At 44.3% G+C, this 22566-nt stretch overlaps 1 long non-coding RNA gene across 1 annotated transcript in view; it reads left to right on the forward strand.

The window, feature by feature from the left end:
* LOC124774934 overlaps positions 1 to 22566 on the forward strand; it is a 40254-nt gene that overhangs the window by 11928 nt on the left and 5760 nt on the right. The window contains exon 2 of the long non-coding RNA XR_007015576.1: positions 9800 to 9900. This is a non-coding gene — a long non-coding RNA (uncharacterized LOC124774934). The remainder of the gene's footprint in view (positions 1 to 9799; positions 9901 to 22566) is intronic.

The following is a 22566-nucleotide window of genomic DNA, read 5'->3' on the forward strand; positions in this document are numbered from 1 at the left end:
AAGAAAATACATGGAAATCCGTAGGCGCTGGATTGTGCGATTCTTACAGACTTCTGCAGATGGTAAAAGAACATTCCAATGTGATCTGGTACCACGCCACACTTTTAAAGCAGTCAAGACATGCATGGAAGAAAACATTGTTTCAGTAGCCTTGTAATTCACCAGATTTAAATCCCATCGAGACGCGCAAAGGCGTCTTGGAAAAATAGACTGTTCAACAAAAGAACACATGTCAGATATGTGGTAAATGTGTAAAAATTCTGAATACATTGTGGCATTCGACCAGATTAGAGCAAAAGTACACATCAGTTACGAAGTAAGCTACTAACTGTATATACATATAGTAATACATATGCACACTTAGTTTAATCGCCTTGTCCAAATTAATTTGCACACACTACTGCATATGTAGAAACTGAATGTACTGACATCAAGACAGCTAGTTTAATTACACTACAGGCAAATACGATGAACCTTGTCTCGTTCCTTGTAACAATTTACAGCCAAATATATCATAGATAATTCCGTGTGGCTTGCAAAAGTATTTAAATTGAATAACAGGTCGTTTACCCCATTTACACTAGCGGGAAAAGGGGACCGAATCACTGACAGGTGAAAGCTAGATTAGGAGCACACTGAAATACTCCATGGTGTAAACATGCCCTTCGTTTGGTTTTCCAAAACCGAACAAGAGCGATACAAAACTTGGACATGGGACGGTTGGAAAGATCGAACCTCACCCAAAGGCTCGACTCTATAACAATGGACAGTTAACTGTATCAGGCGGGCCGCTTGAATTTCCGCGCAACGCCTTGATTGGCCAACTTCAGTGCTAATTAACTCGGAAGCTGCGCAATGTCCAGAATCTTTTTCTTAACAATACTCTCTCTCAGCACAAACTACCCTGCAACATCTTTACAAGCTTTTAGAACTGTTTCTCACCACCTGTAAACACACGTGAAACTGAGGGTCATGCGATATTACACTTCCATATTACTCAAATTTAAGATTGTGGAACACATCAAATGTTTGGTGTCAATTTTTAGTAGTATTTGGGAATGTGCTCAGTTACTTAAACACGTGTTTTAAAATTTCAAAATGAAAGTTTCCTGTGAAACATCAGTAATTACAAATCTTTTCACTCGTGGTGCCTTTTAGCTTCCTTTGTTCCTATGAATTGGTATTACGTATAAAGCAGTATGGTTCTGTGGAGGAGTAAAATTAATTTTAAATATTTTTTTCCGTTTTTAGAGGGGAACCAGAATATACGCGGGAATGAAATGGTGTTGAAGAGTTTGAAATAAATCGTCTTTATTTTAGAAACCTTAGCGATGTGTGCACATAGTGCATGATACAGACATGTTCCAAAACGCCGTGCACGAATATGCGATTTTGCAGGAGTTTATATCTCGGGTTCTATTGCTCAGAGATAAGTGGTAAAGTGCTCGTGTTTTGGGTAGCCCTTGGCCTAGGGACCATTTGTATACCTATCGGGAGAACGGGCATACTGTAGCTATCATACCGTGCAGGGTCAAAATTTAAACATTACGCACTTCCTTCAGCCCAGGCAAACTGAGCAAAATGGTCGGTTCTTTTGCAGTAAGTGTAGTCTAGGGTGGACATTACGCGACTTAGCTGTTTAAAGGACCAATTGTTTCTGGGCTGTTAATGAGAAAGCCCCGAAAAATCATGATTTTTTTGGGTAAGAAAAGTACCAATTTTGGGGATGGCAACTTGTATAATTTCTGTTCATGGGAGATTGTAGGAATTTTTAAAATATATTCTGAACATGTTCTCGGAAAATCTTTTTCCGATATCAGTATCCATTGCGGAGATCCAGAGGTTGTTACTGTACTTATGCGTATGAAGTATGTACTTAATGTCCTGTCTGAGGCGTAAATGAAGTTCTGACTGGCAAGCGTTCTAGGGCCATCCCAGGTGTTCTGAGGTCACCAAACCGTTTTCAGTCGGCATTTTTTTCACCACTAGGACTATGACCCGCTTTGTGTATAATGGGCACTTCATGCCAATACAAATATGCTCAAAGTGATACTACAGTGACAGAAAATGAGCTGAAAAGGGTCTTAACATGCCTGAAAAGAACTTAAAATGACTACCAAAAATTAAGTAAGGCCGGGAAGATTGCATATTCAGTGAAGTATTTGTAACAACATTTTTACACTTTTAAGATACAAATCATAAGCCGGGCGTTTTCGATGAATTGCGATCGACGTACAAAATGCCCATAAAAATGTAAAACAAACGAAGACTCTGGTAGAAAAGTGGGGAACCAGCTCCTTTATTCCTCATTACGCTTTGAACACCAAAAATTTGGACGTGTGAACGTATTCGCGCTTTCTTGTGCTGAAAGAGTGGCGCACAGAGCCAGTGAAGTTGGAAGAGATTTGACAGTGCCAATGGGAGAGGAAGGTGTGTGTGTGTGTGTGTGTGTGTGTGTGTGTGTGTGTGTGTGTGAGAGAGAGAGAGAGAGAGAGAGAGAGAGAGAGAGAGAGAGAGAAAAGGGGGGGGAGGGGTGGCGAGAGCAGACAATGGGAATGGAAAATACAGACGATAGGGGACTGTGCATCATAGGCTGGGTGGCTCTGGAAGCTGCCAGAACGACGGGTGGAAATTTTGAACATGTCCACATAAAGGAAAAAAATACTCAGATTTTTTGAACTGCTGAGGTATAGTGGAGCCAGTGGCAGTGGGAAAGAAAGAAAAGTGTGAGAGAGGATAAAGTGGCTGAGCTATACTGTAAATCAGTGGAAGAAAATGGAGACAGTGCGAGTGAGATGTATAGACAATTGCAGAGAGGGAGATCCTGAGTATGAAAGCTTCACTGCAGAGAGAGACTGGGTAAAACATTTGCCTTAAAAGAGCGCGAATACGTTCGCATGTCAAAATTTGTGAGGAAGGCGGTATGGTGGCTGAGGCTGCTGGCTCCTCACTTTCCTCAGTCTTCTAAAGAGGAGCACATTCGCCTTTATGAACAGGCAGCAATATTTGGTGCAAACTCGTTTTTTTGCAGAACATACCACGGTAAAAAGTGCCGTCATATTCGAAATGATTAGTCTTAGCCCAGAATAATCATTGTTTACACCAAATCAGATCGGGAGGGGTGGGGGATGGAGGAGACGCACCACGAAGTTGTTTCAACAACATTCAGTGCAAAGAATTAAACTCACTCAATTGTTTGACGTACGACCATAGGAAAAAATGTGTAGGGTCTTACCCAACCCATACCATTTATCCCATGCCTGATGGCTTCGGGCACACCGCTACACTACCATTCCATAACTATTCGAATCGGACACGGCATTGGAAGCAGCACAATTCAGATAATCCGTCAGAAATACGATAGTTAACATTCTTGACAGCGAGGACTGACCATTGTTGTGCGCTATGCAGCCGCCTGAGGTAGCAGTCACAAAATGTTTCGTTGCCTCTGAAGCAGAGGGGTCAGAGAACATTTTGTGTGAAGTGATGACACTCTTTTCACCGTCGCGCTTCTCTCACAACTCACTGACCGCAAAAATGGTTCAAATGGCTCTGAGCACTATGGGACTCAACAGCTATGGTCATCAGTCCCCTAGAACTTAGAACTACTTAAACCTAACTAACCTAAGGACAGCACACAACACCGTCATCACGAGGCAGAGAAAATCCCTGACCCCGCCGGGAATCGAACCCGGGAACCCTCACTGACCGCAAACGAATGTTCTGCGTCACAGAGTGCTGCAAACTCCGCTGCCATTGTTCTATCGAGGCGGTGTTGCTGAGTGACAAATGATCTGAGACTGGAACTTGAGCGTTGACGCGAAGGGATTTATGGCGCATGTTATTGCTTTGGGTATTTCGATGCGGCAGTGAAATTCGATGAAAGTGGTCTGATGTAAGCTTATTTGCTGGTTTAGGCGCGGACCGTAAAGATTAGATGGGAAAATGTCCGTTAAATATCAGATGATTCTTTCCCATAGTTGGCTAACGACACACTGTGATGCTGTTTTGTCCGGAAGCCATTTAGCAATCTTGCTGTACACTATCGACGAAATGCGTAGCAGTTTCGTGACCTACCATCGAACACACATACAGCGGAAAGTTCCACGAAGGTTTAATTACTCCATGTTTTCCTGAAAGGAATACTGCGTACGTCGTACCCAACAGAAGCATGGTGCGTAGACCTACACACGGCAAGGCGTCATACGGTTATTTCACTTGTGGGTGGTGCGCGGGAAGAAACACTGTCCGAATACTCAAAGTAAAACTGAATTTCAGTAATATCTTATTTAAAACGCGAGCGTTTTAGATTAGACTTTACTGTGACTATTGTTGATATCCAATGAAACATCAGCTTTACTGTTGCCAGTCACTTATATATTTATATCAACAACGCGTTTCGAAGGTTTAAACCTAGAGCAGATGGCCTGACGTGTTGGTATGACATACAGTGTGTGTGTTGTGTTAAGACTTTGGTATAACTTGTGGGACTCCCTCTACTGGTTACTGTCTGTGCGTAATCAGTGGCATAACAGTAAACTAAAAGGGTGGGGTGAGCAAAAATTCGGTAACATAGCAGGAAATCCGTGCTTGAACGTAAGTGCAGATGTTAGCCAAGGCTGCACTGTTGTATTTGACCACTAACGGTAACTATGCAGCGTCCTCAGTAAGTTTGTCATGGTCAGTTGGCGCATCAAGGGGGGCCGAGCTAAGTGACATAACGTAGGCAAGCTACCATCGTGCTGCTTTCGTAAGCAAGGTAGCCGAAGTGTTCGATATTTCAAGACACCGTATGAACGATTTATACCGCGTACAGGGAACTGCTGGGCGAATTGGAATTTCAAAACCATTCATCAGCGGTGGAAGCGCTAGTAGGAGGAAAACTTGGTACCGAACCATAAAACCTAGAGTATGGAGCAATGGAAGAAATTCATTTGGACGGATGAGTCTTGTTTCACACCGTTTCCAGCTTATGGTCGCGTTTACATCCTAAGAGTGAAACAGAGGGGCCTCAGTGGTGTTTGGGTCAGCCATCTCTCTTTAGTCCATGGGCCCCATGGCTGCTCTCAAGGTCGCCCTAACGCAAAGGATTATGTGACAATTTTGACTGATCAGATTCATCCCATGGTACAAAGTCTGTTTCCGAATTGTGATGCTGTGTACCATGATGACTAGCTCGCATCGTCCAGGACTTGTTTTTTGAGCACGAGGATGAGTCTTCACATCTTCCCTGCCCACCATTCGTCGGAACTGTGTTATTGATCCTTTGCGGTCTAGTTTGGAGGAGAGAGAGAGAGAGGGGGGGGGGTGATCTCTATCCATTTCCAGATCATTAACTTGCCACTATTTTCGTAGGAAGATTGATATAAGATTCTCTTGAAAAAATATTGGACCTGTATTTATTCGTTCCGAGATTGGGTGATGTTTTGAATGCCAACAGTTTTGCTGCAGCGGATTGGATAGGTTAATATGCTGTGTTTTTGGTGTTTCCATATTTTTACCAATCTCCTTTACGTTGAAAGAAATGTTTCGTGACTCGTATTGAAATATTCTATTTCAGAAATTTGTCACCAATTCTTAACGTATTGCACAGTATGTCCCGCAGCGCCCAATGTAGATTGCTGAACAGTTACTTGCGTCGCACTGAGCAAACTTTACTTCCTTGGTAACAGTTTTACGACAGGTATCGACTGAATGCTCTTATTTACTCTGTGCTTGTCTTGATATGCCGTTAACTTCCCTCCTTTTCAAAGTCGCGCAGCAGTACAAATCGCGGTCGCCGCCTCCTCCTCTACCCTGCACGCGCATAGTTTCCTTTGATCATTCTTTGTTGCGTAATTTTGTCCTGTACCTAGTTCCGAACCAACGTGCTTTGACTGTGCATTCATTTCGACACTTGGTGCCGTGGGTTCGTAAAATATTGCCCCCTTCGTCATCTTTCAGTAGACACTCTAGATTGCGCGAGCAGTAGCTAGGTACGTTGCTTATCTTCTCCAGTGGTCATAAATAATTTCGCCTGCAAGTAAGAGATGTACCCATACTAGGAGCAATGGTTTTTTCAGTTGTAGTGGAATAGGTTAGCTACCAATTTTCCTGTCTCATAAATTACCTGATACCGAAGAATTCCCGAACAGCGCCAAAGGCTCAACCCCCGTCTCCCAACTGCAAAACATTATCAAGGTTCTTGAGTTTAGTGAAAATGCTGATTCCATTAAAGAACAGAAAATTTTAAACTAGTCGAGAAAAAGTTTCCAAGAAACAAATTCTGCCGAGGAACTACAGTAGTGTCAAAAAAATGATACCGTATTTCCAGAACAGGATGTCGTAAGAGCTACAGAAAGAATTAAAGTTGAATCACAAAATATCTAGTAATAAACTTGGCGAAAACATGTTACTGGAAAAGTACGAAACTCCATGTAAAGAAGCTAAAACAATGGAGATAAAACTCTACTAAACGGACAAAAAAGGTAGTAGCTAGCATCGTTGCCCCTCTTTCCATTTTCTTTTTTAGATTATTTTTAGGGTCGGCAGGCTCTCTTACATCGAACCTGGGTATCACACATACACACATATTTTACGTCAGTTACCTAAGAAATAAGTTTCAGTATGAAGAATAGCATTAAAATGGTTAGTGTGCCAGACACAACGTGAATAAACAATACTGATTGTGAACTAATAAAGTGGTGGTGGTGGTGGTGGTGGTGGTGGTGGTGGTCAGATACAAGAATTTAGTTGTACGTGTAAAAAATTGATGTTACATGGTATAGCGAGTACTGGGGAAAGGAAACTTAAGTAGAATGTATCAGCTAAGACTACTGGGAAATAAGGATTTTATTGAAAAAGAATATGAACAGGAGTAACGAGTGCGTACAGGGACAAAGTTAGTGATTATTATTGCCTCAGTAGATATGTCATTAACTGTCATCTGAAGATCCTGCTGCTGAGAACTTCCAAGAAGTGGGTGAACTATGATGATGTGTGACAAAGGATTCTGCTCTGATGGGAACAGGTGTTTCTGCCATGTTGTTCATACAAGAGCTTTGAGGTCGCGGACAAATATGATGGACAGTGTGCGTTTTTAAGACAATAGAAGACACAGAGCATTGACATCTCTGCGCTTGTCTCCACTCAGCCAGGATAGCTGTGCGTATGATGTATGATCAAAGACTCTAACATCACACATATAACGAACTCAGGCATTCATAACAAGTTCCAGGCGCCGTGAGCTTTTCTGAGAAATACCTCGCTGTAACCAATAATTGGAAGTGCTTGTAAAAGTTCTCCTGTGTGTGTGAGGAGGGGGTTATGTGTGAGGTCAGGGACTCGTACACATAATGGAAGGCATTTATCTCCTCCGAACACAGGGAACAGACAGCTAAACAGGTGATTTAATATTAAAAACTAGTTACGTGTTATTGCTACCACTTAGGGATGACATGAATCGCGTTTACTGAAATGGATTTATCATTGGCGTCTTTGGATCCAGTCACCGGAGCGACAGTAGACGGCTGTTAGCCGAAGGGTGTTTGGCACGAGTTGTTAACACTCGGCGTGCCAGCGCTTCCGGAGTACGGGCGCAAATGAATGTGCCCTACGGTCAGGAAACGAGCTCTTCTAGCTTCATCGCTCCATCGTCTCGTCCAGTGACTAAGCCGTTACGTCACTGGCAATATCCTATGCAAGTTTTACGGCTGAAACGTTTTAAATGCTTCCGTTCGGAGGCACTTTTACTTCGGTCTATACTGCTGAGAACTGCACTGTTGGTGCCCATTATCGCTGCAGTAATGCAGGCAGGTGATGCTGAAAGAATAAACCTGGAAATGAGACGCTGAAGCTCGTTTTGCTGTTTGGACAGAGTGATAACTGACGACAGCAGAAGTAAGGGAGGTATAAAATGTAGATCAGTAGCATCTTCCTGGTACAGAAACGTATAGACAGTGAATATGACTTTGTTTCGAAGAATTTTCTGAAATATTGTGTTGGAGTGTAGCCATATGTGGAACAAAACTTGGACATTAAACAGCACAGACATAATATATCATACAGCGTGTTGATCATAATAATGTTAATCTGTACTTTGTTTTGGGGACTGTAAGTATAGATTTTGTCAAAATTGAATTTTTCTAAGTTAGTCTGTTACAGACTGATATTTCTCCAGTTCATAATTTCAACTTGTAAATATTCCGTTGTGCTATATCTGCTTACAAAACCGGCATGGTCCTTAGCCTGAAAAAAATGTTTTATCCGTGGCGTTTTTCTATTGTTTCGAATTTGTTTTTTGCATTCCCCTGTTGTTTCTCCCCTCTGCTGCTGCTTCTAGCACAAAGTTAAATAACCCACGTTGCAGTACCAAATATCCCGTTAACCTACCTCCTCTCGTGAGTCTGCTTTACTTACCTGTTGTCTTCAGCAAAGCTTCATTTTTTATATTACCTCTCAAATCCGGTTTCAGCATTCTTCAACAGCGCCCCATTCACACGCTGTTTTTTCCTCCAGATACCTGATGGTTCCACACCATTAGAACTGTGATAATTTCCGTTTGCATCAATGCACGTCGGCCATCTATTCTGGCCTTCATGTCTAATGATACCGCCTAGATACCTTCTTCTGCCATTCCTGCCACTGTTTAGCACTCAGTTTTTAGATCAAGTAAATTGTTGTTCTTTCTACTGCTCACCTTAGATTTGTGTATCTTTAATATATTTTGGCGCAAAGTGTGGTCGACAAGTCTTCTAAATCTGACTTACTTTCGGCTGGAAGGTGTTTCTTTGGTATCTGTTCTTGCAACAATATTTTACAGACGTTAGGTAGATGGTGATAAATGTGTGTGTGTGGGGGGGGGGGGGGGGGGGGGGGCGAGGCGGCAAGACGGCATGGAGGAAGGGAGATATTCCAAATGGCTCTGAGCACTATGGGACTTAACATCTAAGGTCATCAGTCGCCTAGAACTTAGAACTACTTAAACCTAATTAACCTAAGGACATTACACACATCCATGCTCGAGGCAGGATTCAAACCTGCGTCCGTAGCAGCAGCGCGGTTCCAGACTGAAGCGCCTAGAATAGCTCGGCCACAGCAGCTGGCTGGAGATATTCCAAGGACGTTGACGAAGTGATAAGAAATGTTTCTAAAGAAGGAACAGATAGAGTAGCATGGAGAGCTGTATCAAACCAGTCTCTGGACTGAAGAAGAAGAAGAAGAAGAAGAAGAAGAAGAAGAAGAAGAAGAAGAAGAAAACAACAATGCAGTTCTTCAAAATTATTCATAAACTTAAACCTGTTTCCAAACCACACTGCGTGGATATTCCTAGCTTGGTATTTTAGTACTACTACTTAAATTTTAATAAACGAAAGTTCCCAATCAGATCGATTCCCAAATCGAGACAGAGTTGTCAATAATGTGAAGACGGAATCGTTTTGTAAAATTTGGTAGTTCGCTCAGAGTGGTGTGCCGTCTGCCCGTAATAGAAATTCTTATATCCGAGACAGCGAACAAGTTAACCGATACTCCAGCACACCTGCAATAGTTAGCATCCTAGTCCAGGATGCAAATATCATTGATGTAGACATTAGTAAAAGTTGTCTTCACATCCGATTCTTCGCCAGGCGCACTATGGTTTCACAGGGAAAGTCTTTCACTAATCCCTCACTCAAGGAATAAACAGATTCCCGTCTATGATAGGATACAACTCGAGATTCACACTGTCAACCGTTGATAAACACTGGAATATAAAGTTAATATTTTGTGCGTCTGTGAAAGTTCTGTCTGCACATAACTATCATTTTTTTTTCCTCGACAGGTTGAGCAGCAGTATGCCCGTACACATGTGCGGGTGTGTTTGGCCTGGGCAGCATTGGGCCGATACTAAATGACGAGGAGTACCTGCCATTTTGTGATGTGGTGAGTAAAATGAGTTAGGTGGCTACTACAGAAGTTGTAATAGGATACAGAAGGGTTCTTTCCTCTATTGCGGACCTTATGTGGTATTTACATTTAGACCGTCCTGACATTCAATATATCAGTGGTAGTAGTCCGATAGTGCTGCTGCATTTATAATCCAACCCAGTGTCAAAACATCACTCATAAATGAGACCGAAAAAAGGATTAGGTATCTCCTTTATGACATAAACTTTGTCGGAAAGGTGGCCCAATGCTATAAAATTCTAAAGAAGCACCTAGAGGGGAAAACAATTGATAGCGGAATGGATTTTAAAGTCTACTGCAGTTGCTTCTTTGTACCATCACCATACGTTCCAAGGAATAGTTTTTGAACGGAAAAAGGCAGTGAACTATATGTGGCCAACAGGTAACCACATGAAAATCGTCGTAGGATGTCATACAATAGACCCGTTAAATATCACAGCATATATCGTGAATCTGGTCAGTGACAGTGGGAAGACTGTACAATAATGCAGAAAATGTACGAGTTCTGAGTGGAGATTTATGGTAACGCGTGTTTAAAAAATACTAGTTATATATGAAAAATTTTAATTAGTGAATAATGTAATAATAATTGAACTGAGGAGGATGTACTGGTCCCATATTGGACGAAGGTGTAGTGTTGCTGACTTGTCTGGAGTGGATGATGAATATCGCAGAAACTTTCGATGCGCGTGAATCGCCGCACAGCCACCACAGGTAACGTCGCCGTTGCATTGGCTCATGGGCGTCGACTGTCTTCTGTTGAGTCGAATCGGCGCCAGTTTGAATGTGGGGCTTCAGCAAACATCAAGGCTGTTCAGACAAATGCACCGTACAGGCTTATTTTGGAAGCGGACGTCAGACATTCGATGTTTTGAGGCGCGAGTCTTATTGCTGACGCAAAGTCTCGCCACGTGACATATACGTCAATAAAAAACGTACACTCCTACACGAAGATATTGTCGCCATGGTATTGGCAGAGCATCAGTGAGCACATTATTAACTCGAGTTTTTTCAGTGAATGCTCACGTTAGTTGTTTATTGGCCATATGGGCTTAAACGCTCGTCGTTGCATAATGGAAATTCCTTGTACAGTATGATGCACATATGCAGATCTTGCAGCTGCAGTAATTGCTTGAAATATAATACCACCAGTTACACTTTCAGTTTCGATCACCACGACCGGTTTTGTACACTAAGGCCATTTGCCACTGATTGTGAGTCTATCGGTGATGGAGTATACTGTCTGTACTATCACTGTAATATATCACGCCTCCCCATGCTGATATAACTGCTTGCGTTTAGTATTCTAGTTTTAGGTATCGTTTACATCTTTCCCTCGTAAAATATTCTTTATTACCGATTAGGCGCTCAGTTGAGATTTTCTCTCTGCCTCCGTCTCGTTTTCAGCTGTCTCGAAATAAATGAAGCGTGTCAAACTTAATTTGTCGACTGTTGGTAGTATGGAATTGAGCTGACGCAAAGTGGTGTGCTCATGTTTTTCCACAGTTTTTCCTTAAAATTAACGGTGAATCTAATAAGTTGGTATGGACCACATTATCCACTAAACTAGTTCATTTTCTGTGTGTTCAAAAACAGACGGAAGCTGAGAATATCGAACAAGGCAATTAAGACTTTTTCCAAGAGTCTGTCGCAGCAACGGCAGTAATAAAAGGCCACGACGATAGACTCGTAATCAGTGGACTGATAGAAAATAAGTTGAACTGGTGCTGTTATTTGGTTCAATTGTAGAATTGACGGCAAAGAAAATGATAGGTCAGTCGAAACCGTTCTAACCACTAAAGAATTTGAGACCTTCATCTGACCTAAAAGCGTTAGCCTCCGTAGGAACTCGATTTTCGCGAGTTGCCCATGGAATAAGAAATCTGTTGCCGGACTTATTGGCACGTGTGCTCTGGTAACTGCTAGAGTAAACATTTGTCATGCACAGAGCTTATCTTGTAGCTTCTGCTATTGGTATTCAACGAACATATCCACTACGTTAATGTGTCGCTGTTCTGTGGATTTTGTATCTCTCTACAATTAATCCCATGTGGTAAAGAGATTATGGAGGAATATTCGTGAACAGAGCGAGAATTTTAGGTGCTACATGTTTTGTAGATGAATTAAATTTCGTTAGGGTTCTCCGAATGAGTCTCTACTTGGCACCTACTTCTGCCACAACCAGTTGTTGTGGCCGTTTTTAGGTCGCTTCAGATGGACAGTCCCATACATTTTAAGGTGGTGCTGCGTCCAGTAATGCATCAGCAGTCGGTTAGTAGAAAAGTAACATCTATTTACGCGCTATAAAGCGTCTATTTACGTTTGCCAACTGTCAGTCGCTGTCCCACTGCACTGCACTGCACTGCAAATCACTGGTTTCATCTACCAGGAGGAGGGACAGGCTAAGCAGCTGTTCCTGTTTGGACCTCTAGAGCTGTTGTGTGGCCTCACTGTTGGTTTGGCCTATGTGAGCGCCGGCGTGAGGGCGGACGCTGCGTTAAATGCGTCATAGCTGCTGCGGAAGAAGCTACTCCCGCAGCAGATCAGGCCAGCGCGTGGTTGGCCTGCGGTGGACTTGGTGTCCCAGTCCACGTATAAGATGACTGCCAGAGTGTTCTGCAGAGGCATAGAACACTCTGGCGGACTGCCTGATGCGATCCCGTAGCAACGGGACGCCAGCTTCCTCATGAAGCAGTCTCGTGGGGTACCGAGGCGGCTTGTGAAGTGCGAGTCGCAGCGCCCGATTTTGGACACGCTGGAGCATCGCAACGTGCGACGGAGCGGCATTCCCTCACACCACGGCGGCGTACTCGAGTACCGGCCGGACGAGGGCCAAGTACACGGTCAGGCCGTGCCGAGGGGGGAGAGTGGACGAGGGGTTCAGCAGCGGGTAGAGCGCCCGGAGACGCCCAATCGCCCGCCCCCTGATGTCGCGGATGTGCGGTAGCCAGGTGAGATGCCGGTCCAGCCGCACACCGAGGTATTGGCCTGTTGGTGACCACGGGATGGGGCCTCCCGAGATCGAGACAGGCGGCAGGGCAGGAGGCAGTCGTCTCCGAGTGAAGACGACCGCCTGGCTCTTGGCGGCGTTAAATTTGAGACGCCACTTGGTGGACCACGCCCCCAGGACGTCGCACGCTAGTTGGAGTCGGCGGCACATCGCGACCACGTTCATGCTCCGGGTGAACAGCGCAGTGTCGTCGGCGTAAAGAGCCAACTCCACGCGCGCCACCCGCGGTGCGTCAGCAGTGTACAAGGAGTACAACAGGGGGCCGAGAACCGACCCCTGCGGTACCCCTGCACGAATCGGCCGGTCGGTGGATGTGCCGCCGGCGGCCCGGACGTGGAAGGTGCGGCCCTCGAGGTAGGACCGCAGTAGAAGTGCGTGCGACGTCGGGACCCCATGTACAAGGAGCTTGTACACGAGGCCCTCGTGCCACACGCTGTCGAACGCCTTGGAGACGTCGAGGAGTACCGCCCCAAGGTACTCCCGCGACTCCAGCGCCCTCATCGCCTGTTCCACCAGGCGTAGGAGCTGGTGCGTGGTCGAGTGGCCCCGCCGGAATCCGAACTGCTCCGCTGGAAGGAGCCCTCCAGCGGTGACGTGGCGCCACAGCCGCTCCACGTACAATCTCTCAAAAATCTTGGAGAGAGACGGGAGCAGGCTGATCGGCCGGTAATGCTCCACCTGACGCGGATCCTTGCCAGCCTTCGGGATAGCCACCACTTCCGCGTGTTTCCACGCGGAAGGGTAGATCCCGGAGCTGAGGACACAGTTGAAAGTGTCCGCTAGTGGCTGATAGAGTGCCGGCGGCAGTAACCGCAGGAGGTGGTTTGTGACTCCATCAGAGCCACCTGCCTTCCTCGGGTTGAGGCGGCGGAGCTGGAGTCCAACCTCTTCAGCTGTGATGGGCGTGATCACATCATCAGCGGCCCTTGCGCCGAGGAAAACTGGTAGGGTGGTCTTCCACGAGTTGGACGTGTTCGGCGTCGAAAACATCCGCGACCGGTCGGAAGTTGTCGGCGAACACGTCTGCGAGGGCGTTGGCCTTGGCGTCCGAGCAGTTCGGCTTGGAATCTGGCCTCGTCAATTCCGCGGAAGGTGCGGCGAGCAGGCGGCAGGGAGGCGCCGACGACGTCCATATCGTAGACCACCGGAAGGTGGTCAGAGGACAGGGCGCAGCGGACGGTAGCCGACGTAAAGTGCCCGACGCCTTTCAGGACTGCGACGTCGAGCACGTCGGGCTGGCCTCTGTTGGGGTAGAATGTATGGTCAAATGGACCCAGAACGAGAGCGCCGTGACGTTGAGTGACGCGGAGAAGGCGTCGCCCGCTGACGTTGGTGACTCGAGAATTCCATTGCGGGCTCTTGGCATTCAAGTCACCCGCAATGAACAGTTTCCCACGCAGCGTTAGGAGGGCATCAAGGTCGGCCTCCAGGAGGTGGCCTGTAGACGGCGATGAAGGTAATGACACCAGCTGTGGTGGTGACAGCCACCCCAGTGGCCTCCACCGCAGCTAGAGGCGGCAGCAGGACAGCATGGTGCTTCAGTGAGTTTTTCACATATATGGCGGTGCCTCCACCATGGGTGGGCCGGTCGGTGCGGTAGCAGCGATAGTTCGCCACACCGACGGCCACGCCAGGTTTCAGAAACGTCTCGCAGACGAGACAGATGTCTATCGCCTCATCTCGGAGGAATTGATGGAATTCCCCTTGTTGGGGAACTAAGCCGCGTGCGTTAAAGCCGCACACGGTGAGCCCATGTACATGCTCATTTTCCATGGCGGTCCGCAGGAATAACGCCGGCCTGGAGGGCGGACGTGACGGCGGTGACTAGCACCGGCAGCTGCTCGAGCAGCTGGCTCAACGAACGCAAAAGCGTGCGGAGCTCAGCTGCATCAGGAGCCGTGGGGGCCTCTGGGGCGGCCTCCAAGGCTGGAGCAGCAGGCTGCGGTGGGACCGCAGCCATTTTGCTGTAATTTATATAAAGATCGTGAATGGTAAGTCATATGACACGCCCGTTGGGTACATCCGAAATTGTTGATCAGTCTGCTAGGCTATCGTGACACCAGTCACAATGCTAGACTAATACTCGGAAGCTTTTCTTTTGTTCACCGGACGACAGCCAAAAACTATATCTCGTGAACGACTACGAAACGGAAAAACTGATGAGAACGAGTGAAGCAGACAATAAAGAACTGGGGTCGAAAAGAACCGGTGTAGCACCTATAAAGACTGACGAAATATTATTGTATAATGTTTCAAGATTGTCTGTCTGAAGCACATTGAAACTTAAGGCTACTTGGCAAAGGGGACCCACAGATGAACGTAAAGCCCAAATCACTTAACGTTTCTGTCTGATCTTCACATAACTGAAATACGAAGGCTGGGTTAAAGCCTGACGGAAGAATATCCATGATTCAACCCTGATTAGATCATGCGAGCTCTAAATTGACATCCACGCTCTTTGCTACAAGGCCCAACGCGTAGCAGTGGTGAGACAATTGAGAAAATTATTTTTATTGTTGTGTACTTATCTCATCCCTGTGTTCTATAAATATATTGGCCGTTTATAACGTGGTTAATCTGTGAAACTGAACAAAAATTTGAATAAGCGATATAAAAGCGATATAATCAGTTTGATACATCGCACTAGTATATTGTTGTAGATAATACCACGCCCGACGCAAGGTTAATTCCCATCCCATATTTCTTTGTCAGTTACCGCTTGCTTACTGAAGTGATTTGAATAGCAAGGGATTTTCTACAACCCCTTTTAACTTTCTTCTCAACTGAAACTTCCCCTTCATGTCCTTAGACTCTTCTAACTATAGTCTAATTTCTATAGAAGTCGTGGATGGCATTTCCGCCTAGCATCCAGCGCATTTGTAGCGTTTTATAATAGTTAAAATTGTTCGTAACAGTGTTTTCGGTATAAGTTTTCTAGAATAATATGCCATAGGATTTTTTCTGCCAACTGGATTAATAAGGTGGTGTGATTATATTCTGGGTGGTGCTACACAGGTCCAGATCTAGGGGGGCGGGGGGGGGGGGGGCGGCGGCAAACCGAGGTGTCTACCCGGGCGAAAATTTCAGGGGGCGCCAAATTCGTATTCCTGAAGGAAAAACTGTTCCACGTAGCGCCTAGCATCCAGCGCACGTTGGTCTTATCGATTGTTAATGTGATTTTGAAATGCATCCCTCTTGGTTTTTGAAGTTTTTGAACACATTCTAAGTTGATTTCTGAACGAATCATAGGTTGACTTTTGAATGGGTGGATAGTGCACGTTATGTCTGTCACGGGAATCCCCGTCGCATCTAGAAATAGAAACCTTTCCCACAGACAAAAGGGAACGGGGTTATACGAGCTGAGGCGAATAAACCCGATAGGGTGAACGCTAATCGCTGTTTCTGTGGTTTATCGGCTATGCGAATGATAAGCTATTATAATTATTAGCGAAATCCATAGATTCAGATTACCAGAGTGGAAGCAAACGACTAACAGGAATACCAGGTAAGATAGATTACATATTATCTTCTCGGTGTATCCAAGAAAATATTTTGACAGGAAACTTTTGCCACATCGCTACACTACTAAGGGCCAATTGTACAGTCCCGGGTAGCAGCCGCGTTAAGTTGTATTTCAGGAACAGCGCGGAAATCGCATTGTACGGCCGCGTAACAACGCGTAACCGGAGAATAAACGCGGTATAATTGAACCGGTGATTCTGGCAGGATTTGTGGAGTTAACCAGGGAATAATTTTTGACAAGGTTTAGCGGCAAATAATCCCACCCACAGTTGGGTTTATTTTAAGGGGGCGGGGGAGGGTAGGAAGTCAAATCGGCCGATTGGGAGCAAGAGATGCTCCACAAAAAATTTAATTTCCACTGTTCTGACTGTAGGTTAGATGGCTTCCATGAGGGCACACTTGAGACCAAATAACGTGTTACATTTCCTCGACACACGTTTTATATGTTAAGCTCTTCGCAAAGATGTGCGCAGCGAATTGAACGTATTTTTGGAAAATGTATCTTTTAAAATTTTTGACGTTCTATCTCAAACGCTCGAAGGGGAAGTGGGGGCGCCACTATCTAGGTTTTTGCCCCGGTTCGGAAATATCGTAGATCCGGGGCTGGTGCTAGAGCGAATGTAAGAGCAGCAGATGAATAGCTGCTGGTGCGTAGTGCAAGGCTGGTCCACGTGCGTAAGCCCTGGAATGTGATGTGGAATCGTGGTGCCGAGAGAGAGAGAGAGAGAGAGAGAGAGGGAGGGGGGGGAAGTGTGGCTCGGCGCGCGCCAAGTAGGCTGTGGCCGGCCTCTGTCACTGACCCACTTACAGCGGCCCTCAACTTGATCTTCCTCTCTTTCTCTCTGTCCCTCCTGCATCCGTTGCAGTCGCCGCGGCAGTTCTGTGAACGAGCCACCAGTTTCTAGTCACCTTGCTTTCCATTCTTCACGTGGTCCTTAAACAGTCAGAGACGTTGCTCTCCAATACGTGCGGCCGCTGTCCAGTACGACTCTGCGGGGCCCCTGTCGCTTAGCGACAGACTCTGCTCGCTCCTGAGCCGAGGATAGCTACGTGGATGTGAAATAACGTGTATTCGAAAAGTAAGGACCGCTCGATCGTAGGAAGATTCTTTACAAAAAGGTGTAATAATTGAGATTTAGATTACGGGTGTATATCTTGCATCTCCATTCGCAACAGAAGGGATATCCATCTTCGCTTATTCTCTTCGGTTCGATTCCAGAAAGTGTCGGAGATTATGTTCACTCGGGTACTGGGTGTTTTTTAAATTCTTTATTCAAAACAGCTGATAAATGATCAACCCACTACGGATATTCGTATTGTCCTCATCATTTCAGTTCATATCATCTCATCTTCATCGACCCGCAAGTCGCCGAAGCTGCGCCAAATAAAGACCTGTACGCGGCGGCCGAGCAACCCCGGTCTTACGATCATTCCATTTTTTCCAACTTTCTCATTTATACCAAATATTTTAAATTCCATCTTAATGTCTGTATCTTATCACCTTCGGAATCCTGTTATGTTCTTGTGGAATTTCATTTAAATGGCCTGAAATCTTAGTTCTTTGATCCACTACCCGAGATTCGCTCCCATACAGCAATGTTGGTACCGACGTAACTTTATAAAATGTAAGGTAAGTTTCTATTCTTACTGTATTTTGGAGAGATCTTCTAACGGTACCGTTTAGGTATTGAACTTCTCGGCGTTGTGTTTTTGTCCCCTCTGTGCGTTATAGTGGTCCCTAAAAATTTAAATGTATGTACGTGATCTATAATCTTGTTCTAATTTTTTGTCTTTACTATGTTTTCACAAAAGATGCCATGGATTTTATTTTTTGTGCCAATGTTGACATTTTGTGTAGTTAACAGCTCAGAGATTAAAATTTGATTTGCGCAGACATAAATGTGTATGACGCGATCAGGTTGTCCCTAGGCCGTCCGCACCCGATTCCACGAAATGACTTCGAATCGCCCGGAAAGTCTAAGAAATTAGTTTTGTACTTTAGTGATTCCTTTGGCTCTGGCTTGCAGAGCAAAGCTTGTCGAAGGAGGTTTTAATCTTAGAAATACACTTGGAATTCTTTTTCTATGTTCATAACAGAGATTTATATTTCGTTTCCAAAGCAGCCAACGCAGAAAATTCGTTTTAGCAGCTAGGTAGGATGTTGAAAATGGTCTTGCTATCAATGCATGAAACTCGTCAATCCACCTTGCCCTAATTTTAAAAAGCGATTCATTATTCAATTATTTTTTGGTTTCGCGAGCTGCTGTGAAGCCTATGAAGACTACTTCTTTGGCAGTTGAGACCTTCGGGAGTATTTTCGCGCCCATCTGTAGGACGGAGAGCAATAGGGGCTCATCGGTATTGTGAAAGAGCAATAAATTTACTTATTCTTGGTAATTTATAAAGCTTGTAGCTATGAAGCTTTGGGCTTTTGTGTCAAAGTACTCTGTATTCATGAAGATGCAAAGCTAGCTCTTTTTGCTGATAAGAGTATAGTAATCGCACCCAACAAGCAGGAATCAGTGAGGAAATTGTAAATGTCTTTCAGAAAGTTAAGTGGCTGTCTGCAAATTGACTTTCACTAAATTTTGAGAAAACAATTTATACAACTCTGTACAGTAAGTGACATAACAGCATTGATAAATATAGACTAAGTTTGTTTCTAAGGCAGAACATTCAAAATTTCTGGTTGTGTGCATTGACGAGAAATAATTAGAAGAAACACATCGATGATTTGCTGAAACTGTTAGGTTCGGCTACTTATGCTATTAGAATTATTGCAAATTTTGGTGATAAACATATCATAAATTAGCCTACTATGTCTTATTTTCATCCACTGCTTTCAGAGCAAATTTTGGTGATAAACATATAATAAATTAGCCTACTATGTCTATTTTCATCCACTGCTTTTAGAGCACTTCGTCATTAAGAGGGAAAGTATTCATTGCACTAAAACTTGTAATCAAAATAATAGCTGGAGCCCACCCAAGATCACCCTGCAGACATTTGAGGAACTCGGGATATCCACAGTACCTTCGCAATACATATTCACTTAGGAAATTTGTCATTAATAACCCATCGCAATTAAAAAAAAAACAGCGGAGTGCATAGCTACAACTCTAGAAGAAAGGATGATCTTCACTATTCTGGATTAAATCTCACTTTGGCACAGAAAGGGGTGATGTATGCTGCCACAAAAATCTTTGGTCATTTGCCAAATAGTAGTAATAGTCTGACATATAGCCAACCAACATTTATAAGCAAATTAACAGAATGTGTCCCAGGAGCAATGATCAATATTCATGGCTCTAACAGGAACGACCATTCTAAGCAAAAAGGCTAGTAAGCAGGGGCTCTGAACTGCATACCTTAAGAGCTGTGAGCACTTCAGTAGGGATGTTTCACAGTAGCGAAGGTGAAAATGAGCTCATAACACTCACAGTATATGTTTGAATCACTGTTTATTAGACTTTCTTTACTTCGAATGATCGTTCCTGTCACATCCCGGGAAACTGACATTCTCCTAGGACACCCTGTTGATCGGTTGTTGTATCTGGCGTCCGTTGTAGGCACTTACTTTATGGTCTTGATGTTTTCTATGTGGTCTGATGGTCGCCCCACATTGCAAGTGTAATTCTCCCGATCCGATGTAGAAGTAGCCAAAGACAACCGACCGATAAAGCGTTTCTTTGCATGAGTCTTGATTATATTATGTAAACGTATAGCTGACCAGTCCCATGAAGTGCGTTTGTGATAAAGCAGCATAGACTGTCAGATGTCGACTAGCCTTCAGCGACTGCCGCTAGTAAGATATCGGGGTTCGTTGCTCACCCGGCGGATGCCTTGTGGTGCTTCGAACCTCCGCCCTCAAGGCAAGACCGTCGCTCACCTTGAACACTGTGCACTGCGGCGCCGCGGTGTGGCCATATTCGGTATCTTTGGTTGTATCTCTGGTCGGCCCGTGACCTACTTCTTGCCGTCCCAAACAATCTAGACCTCAAGCACACAGACGCCCTCGCTTCGTCTAGGACACCAGGTGTTTCCAGGCGCCTTTCCTCGCTGCAGCAGGTTCGTGAATCGTGAGCGACCAATATAAACTATCGGGGAGGAGCAGGAAGAGATTAGATTAGAACTTAAAGGCTAACCTCATTAGCTCTCGCCTGGCACATGGGCATAAGCGTGTATAATTGGCAACTCCCAAGGTGAACCACGGCCGTGTAGACATGGGTTTCAATTATGCAAATATGTATTCCACGCGTGCGATGCAGTCGTGAGTGATGACTTCACGTCGGCATTAAATGCTACGCAGCCCACTGTGCAGTGCGTGGCGGAGGGTTCTTTGAGCCAATGTTAGCCACTAGCTGCCCCATTTTGCATAAGGAGCAAGGGAAAACTTCGTCTCCGTGTCTCGGTACGCGCCTGAAAGTGTTCCCTTACTTTCATGATCCATACACAAGATAAAGTAGCCAAATTATTGCCTAGTCTGCCACATACCTAAATTAAGGTAAGAAGTAAGTAATAAATAGGGAACTTGTTGATTAGGAATGGCTGGGGTCGATAATTTCCAAAGAGTAACACGGACGAGTTAAAGAATCGCCGTCAACCGTCGTCTCTCTTGCGGCTTTAGCCTAAAATATTAAAGGTATTATCCGCCATTACTCAGACGGCTCTTGTCTTGTAATCGAAATAGCACGGACGCTGTGATCAATGTATGTGTAGTCATACTGCCCCCATATTGTATCGCCTTAATTCAAGAAATAATTTTGTAGCCTATTTCTATTCGACCTCAGAGTTATTCTACACTGCCACTAATACCTGCTTTAAAGTTTTTCCAGAAACTAAATTTTTATTTATTTGGTTTAAAGAGCCTGCACCACATAACTGGTCCAATTAAGAGATTAAGAATTATCCGTTCACTGTTATTTTAATCGTAATATTCCCCATTTTTACACTCGAAAAAATACATTAAATATAGACAAACATATTCAGAAATTGTATTTTAAACTGGCGACTTTGACAAGATTACCAGAAAAAGTAGGTTGAGTAATAGGAGGAGGGAGGATAATACCTTTTATAAAATATTTGCTAGTGTTTCACTGGAACACTAACGGCTTTTGCAAATAATTGACATGAAACTGTTAAAAATACGAAGTGCTGTATGTAAATACACTTCGATTCGCTGCATATTTGTTTGAGAACTCTATCCTACTCTGCGAAATTTTAGAGGATTTGTGACAGTTGTGTAAGACGCTCCGTATGATGTCTGTGCTGATAGACTTCCAGGGCTAATAGTCGCTGTAGAGCCATAGCACTCACGAGAAAGGATACTAAGGGTTGTCATTGGTATCATAAATTACTTCCAGAAATTTTTCCTGAACAGATCCTGATTATGTTAAGCAAAACCACTGTGAAAATTCTGAATTCTTTCTTATTTTAAGCTAGATTATGAAGTTAATGTATTGCAGGAAGGGATACTTCTCGGTGCATTTGCACTGACTACACTGACTTCTTAGGACTGACTGATGTACTGATCAAGGTTTTTTTTAATTCGCGGTGTCAAGATGGCAAAAGCTTTCACAAAGCTGAGCTAAAACTCTCAATTAGTTCGTGACAACTTTCTCAGAATTTAGTTCCTCTGTGTTTGTATCTTCGCGGAGTGCAATAAAACACTGTATCTGGATATTTTTGCCAACGATTCTTTGGCTTTCGAAAGCGTTTTAAGTCCTGCTGTGTAGCCATTCAATTGGCGTTTGCTTATAAACTTTACAATGTATCAAGATGTGGTATGTTAAAATATCTTCATTCAAAAGTGAAATCTTGGATTCTTTCATATGAGCCCTTCAAATAGTTTGTCAAGATGAAAGTTCAGTTTACTCCTAACATTTATAATTTGCACTAAATTTCGTAAAGAAATTCTACAGTTTTTGGTGTAAGATTCCATCTCACGAGGGAAACACGAGAAATTGCCGTAGTAACTAAATCAGTTACTGTATTAGTTGCCTGTGAAGGACTAGAAAAATAGAGAAAAACTAAGAGTCTCATTGAGATAAGGAGAAAGTAAACGTCCGTATTCTGACTGCTCTGTCCAAAATCATTCAACCTTTCTACAG

The sequence above is a fragment of the Schistocerca piceifrons genome, chromosome 2, assembly GCF_021461385.2.
Source record: "Schistocerca piceifrons isolate TAMUIC-IGC-003096 chromosome 2, iqSchPice1.1, whole genome shotgun sequence".
In the NCBI taxonomy this organism is placed as follows: domain Eukaryota; kingdom Metazoa; phylum Arthropoda; class Insecta; order Orthoptera; family Acrididae; genus Schistocerca; species Schistocerca piceifrons.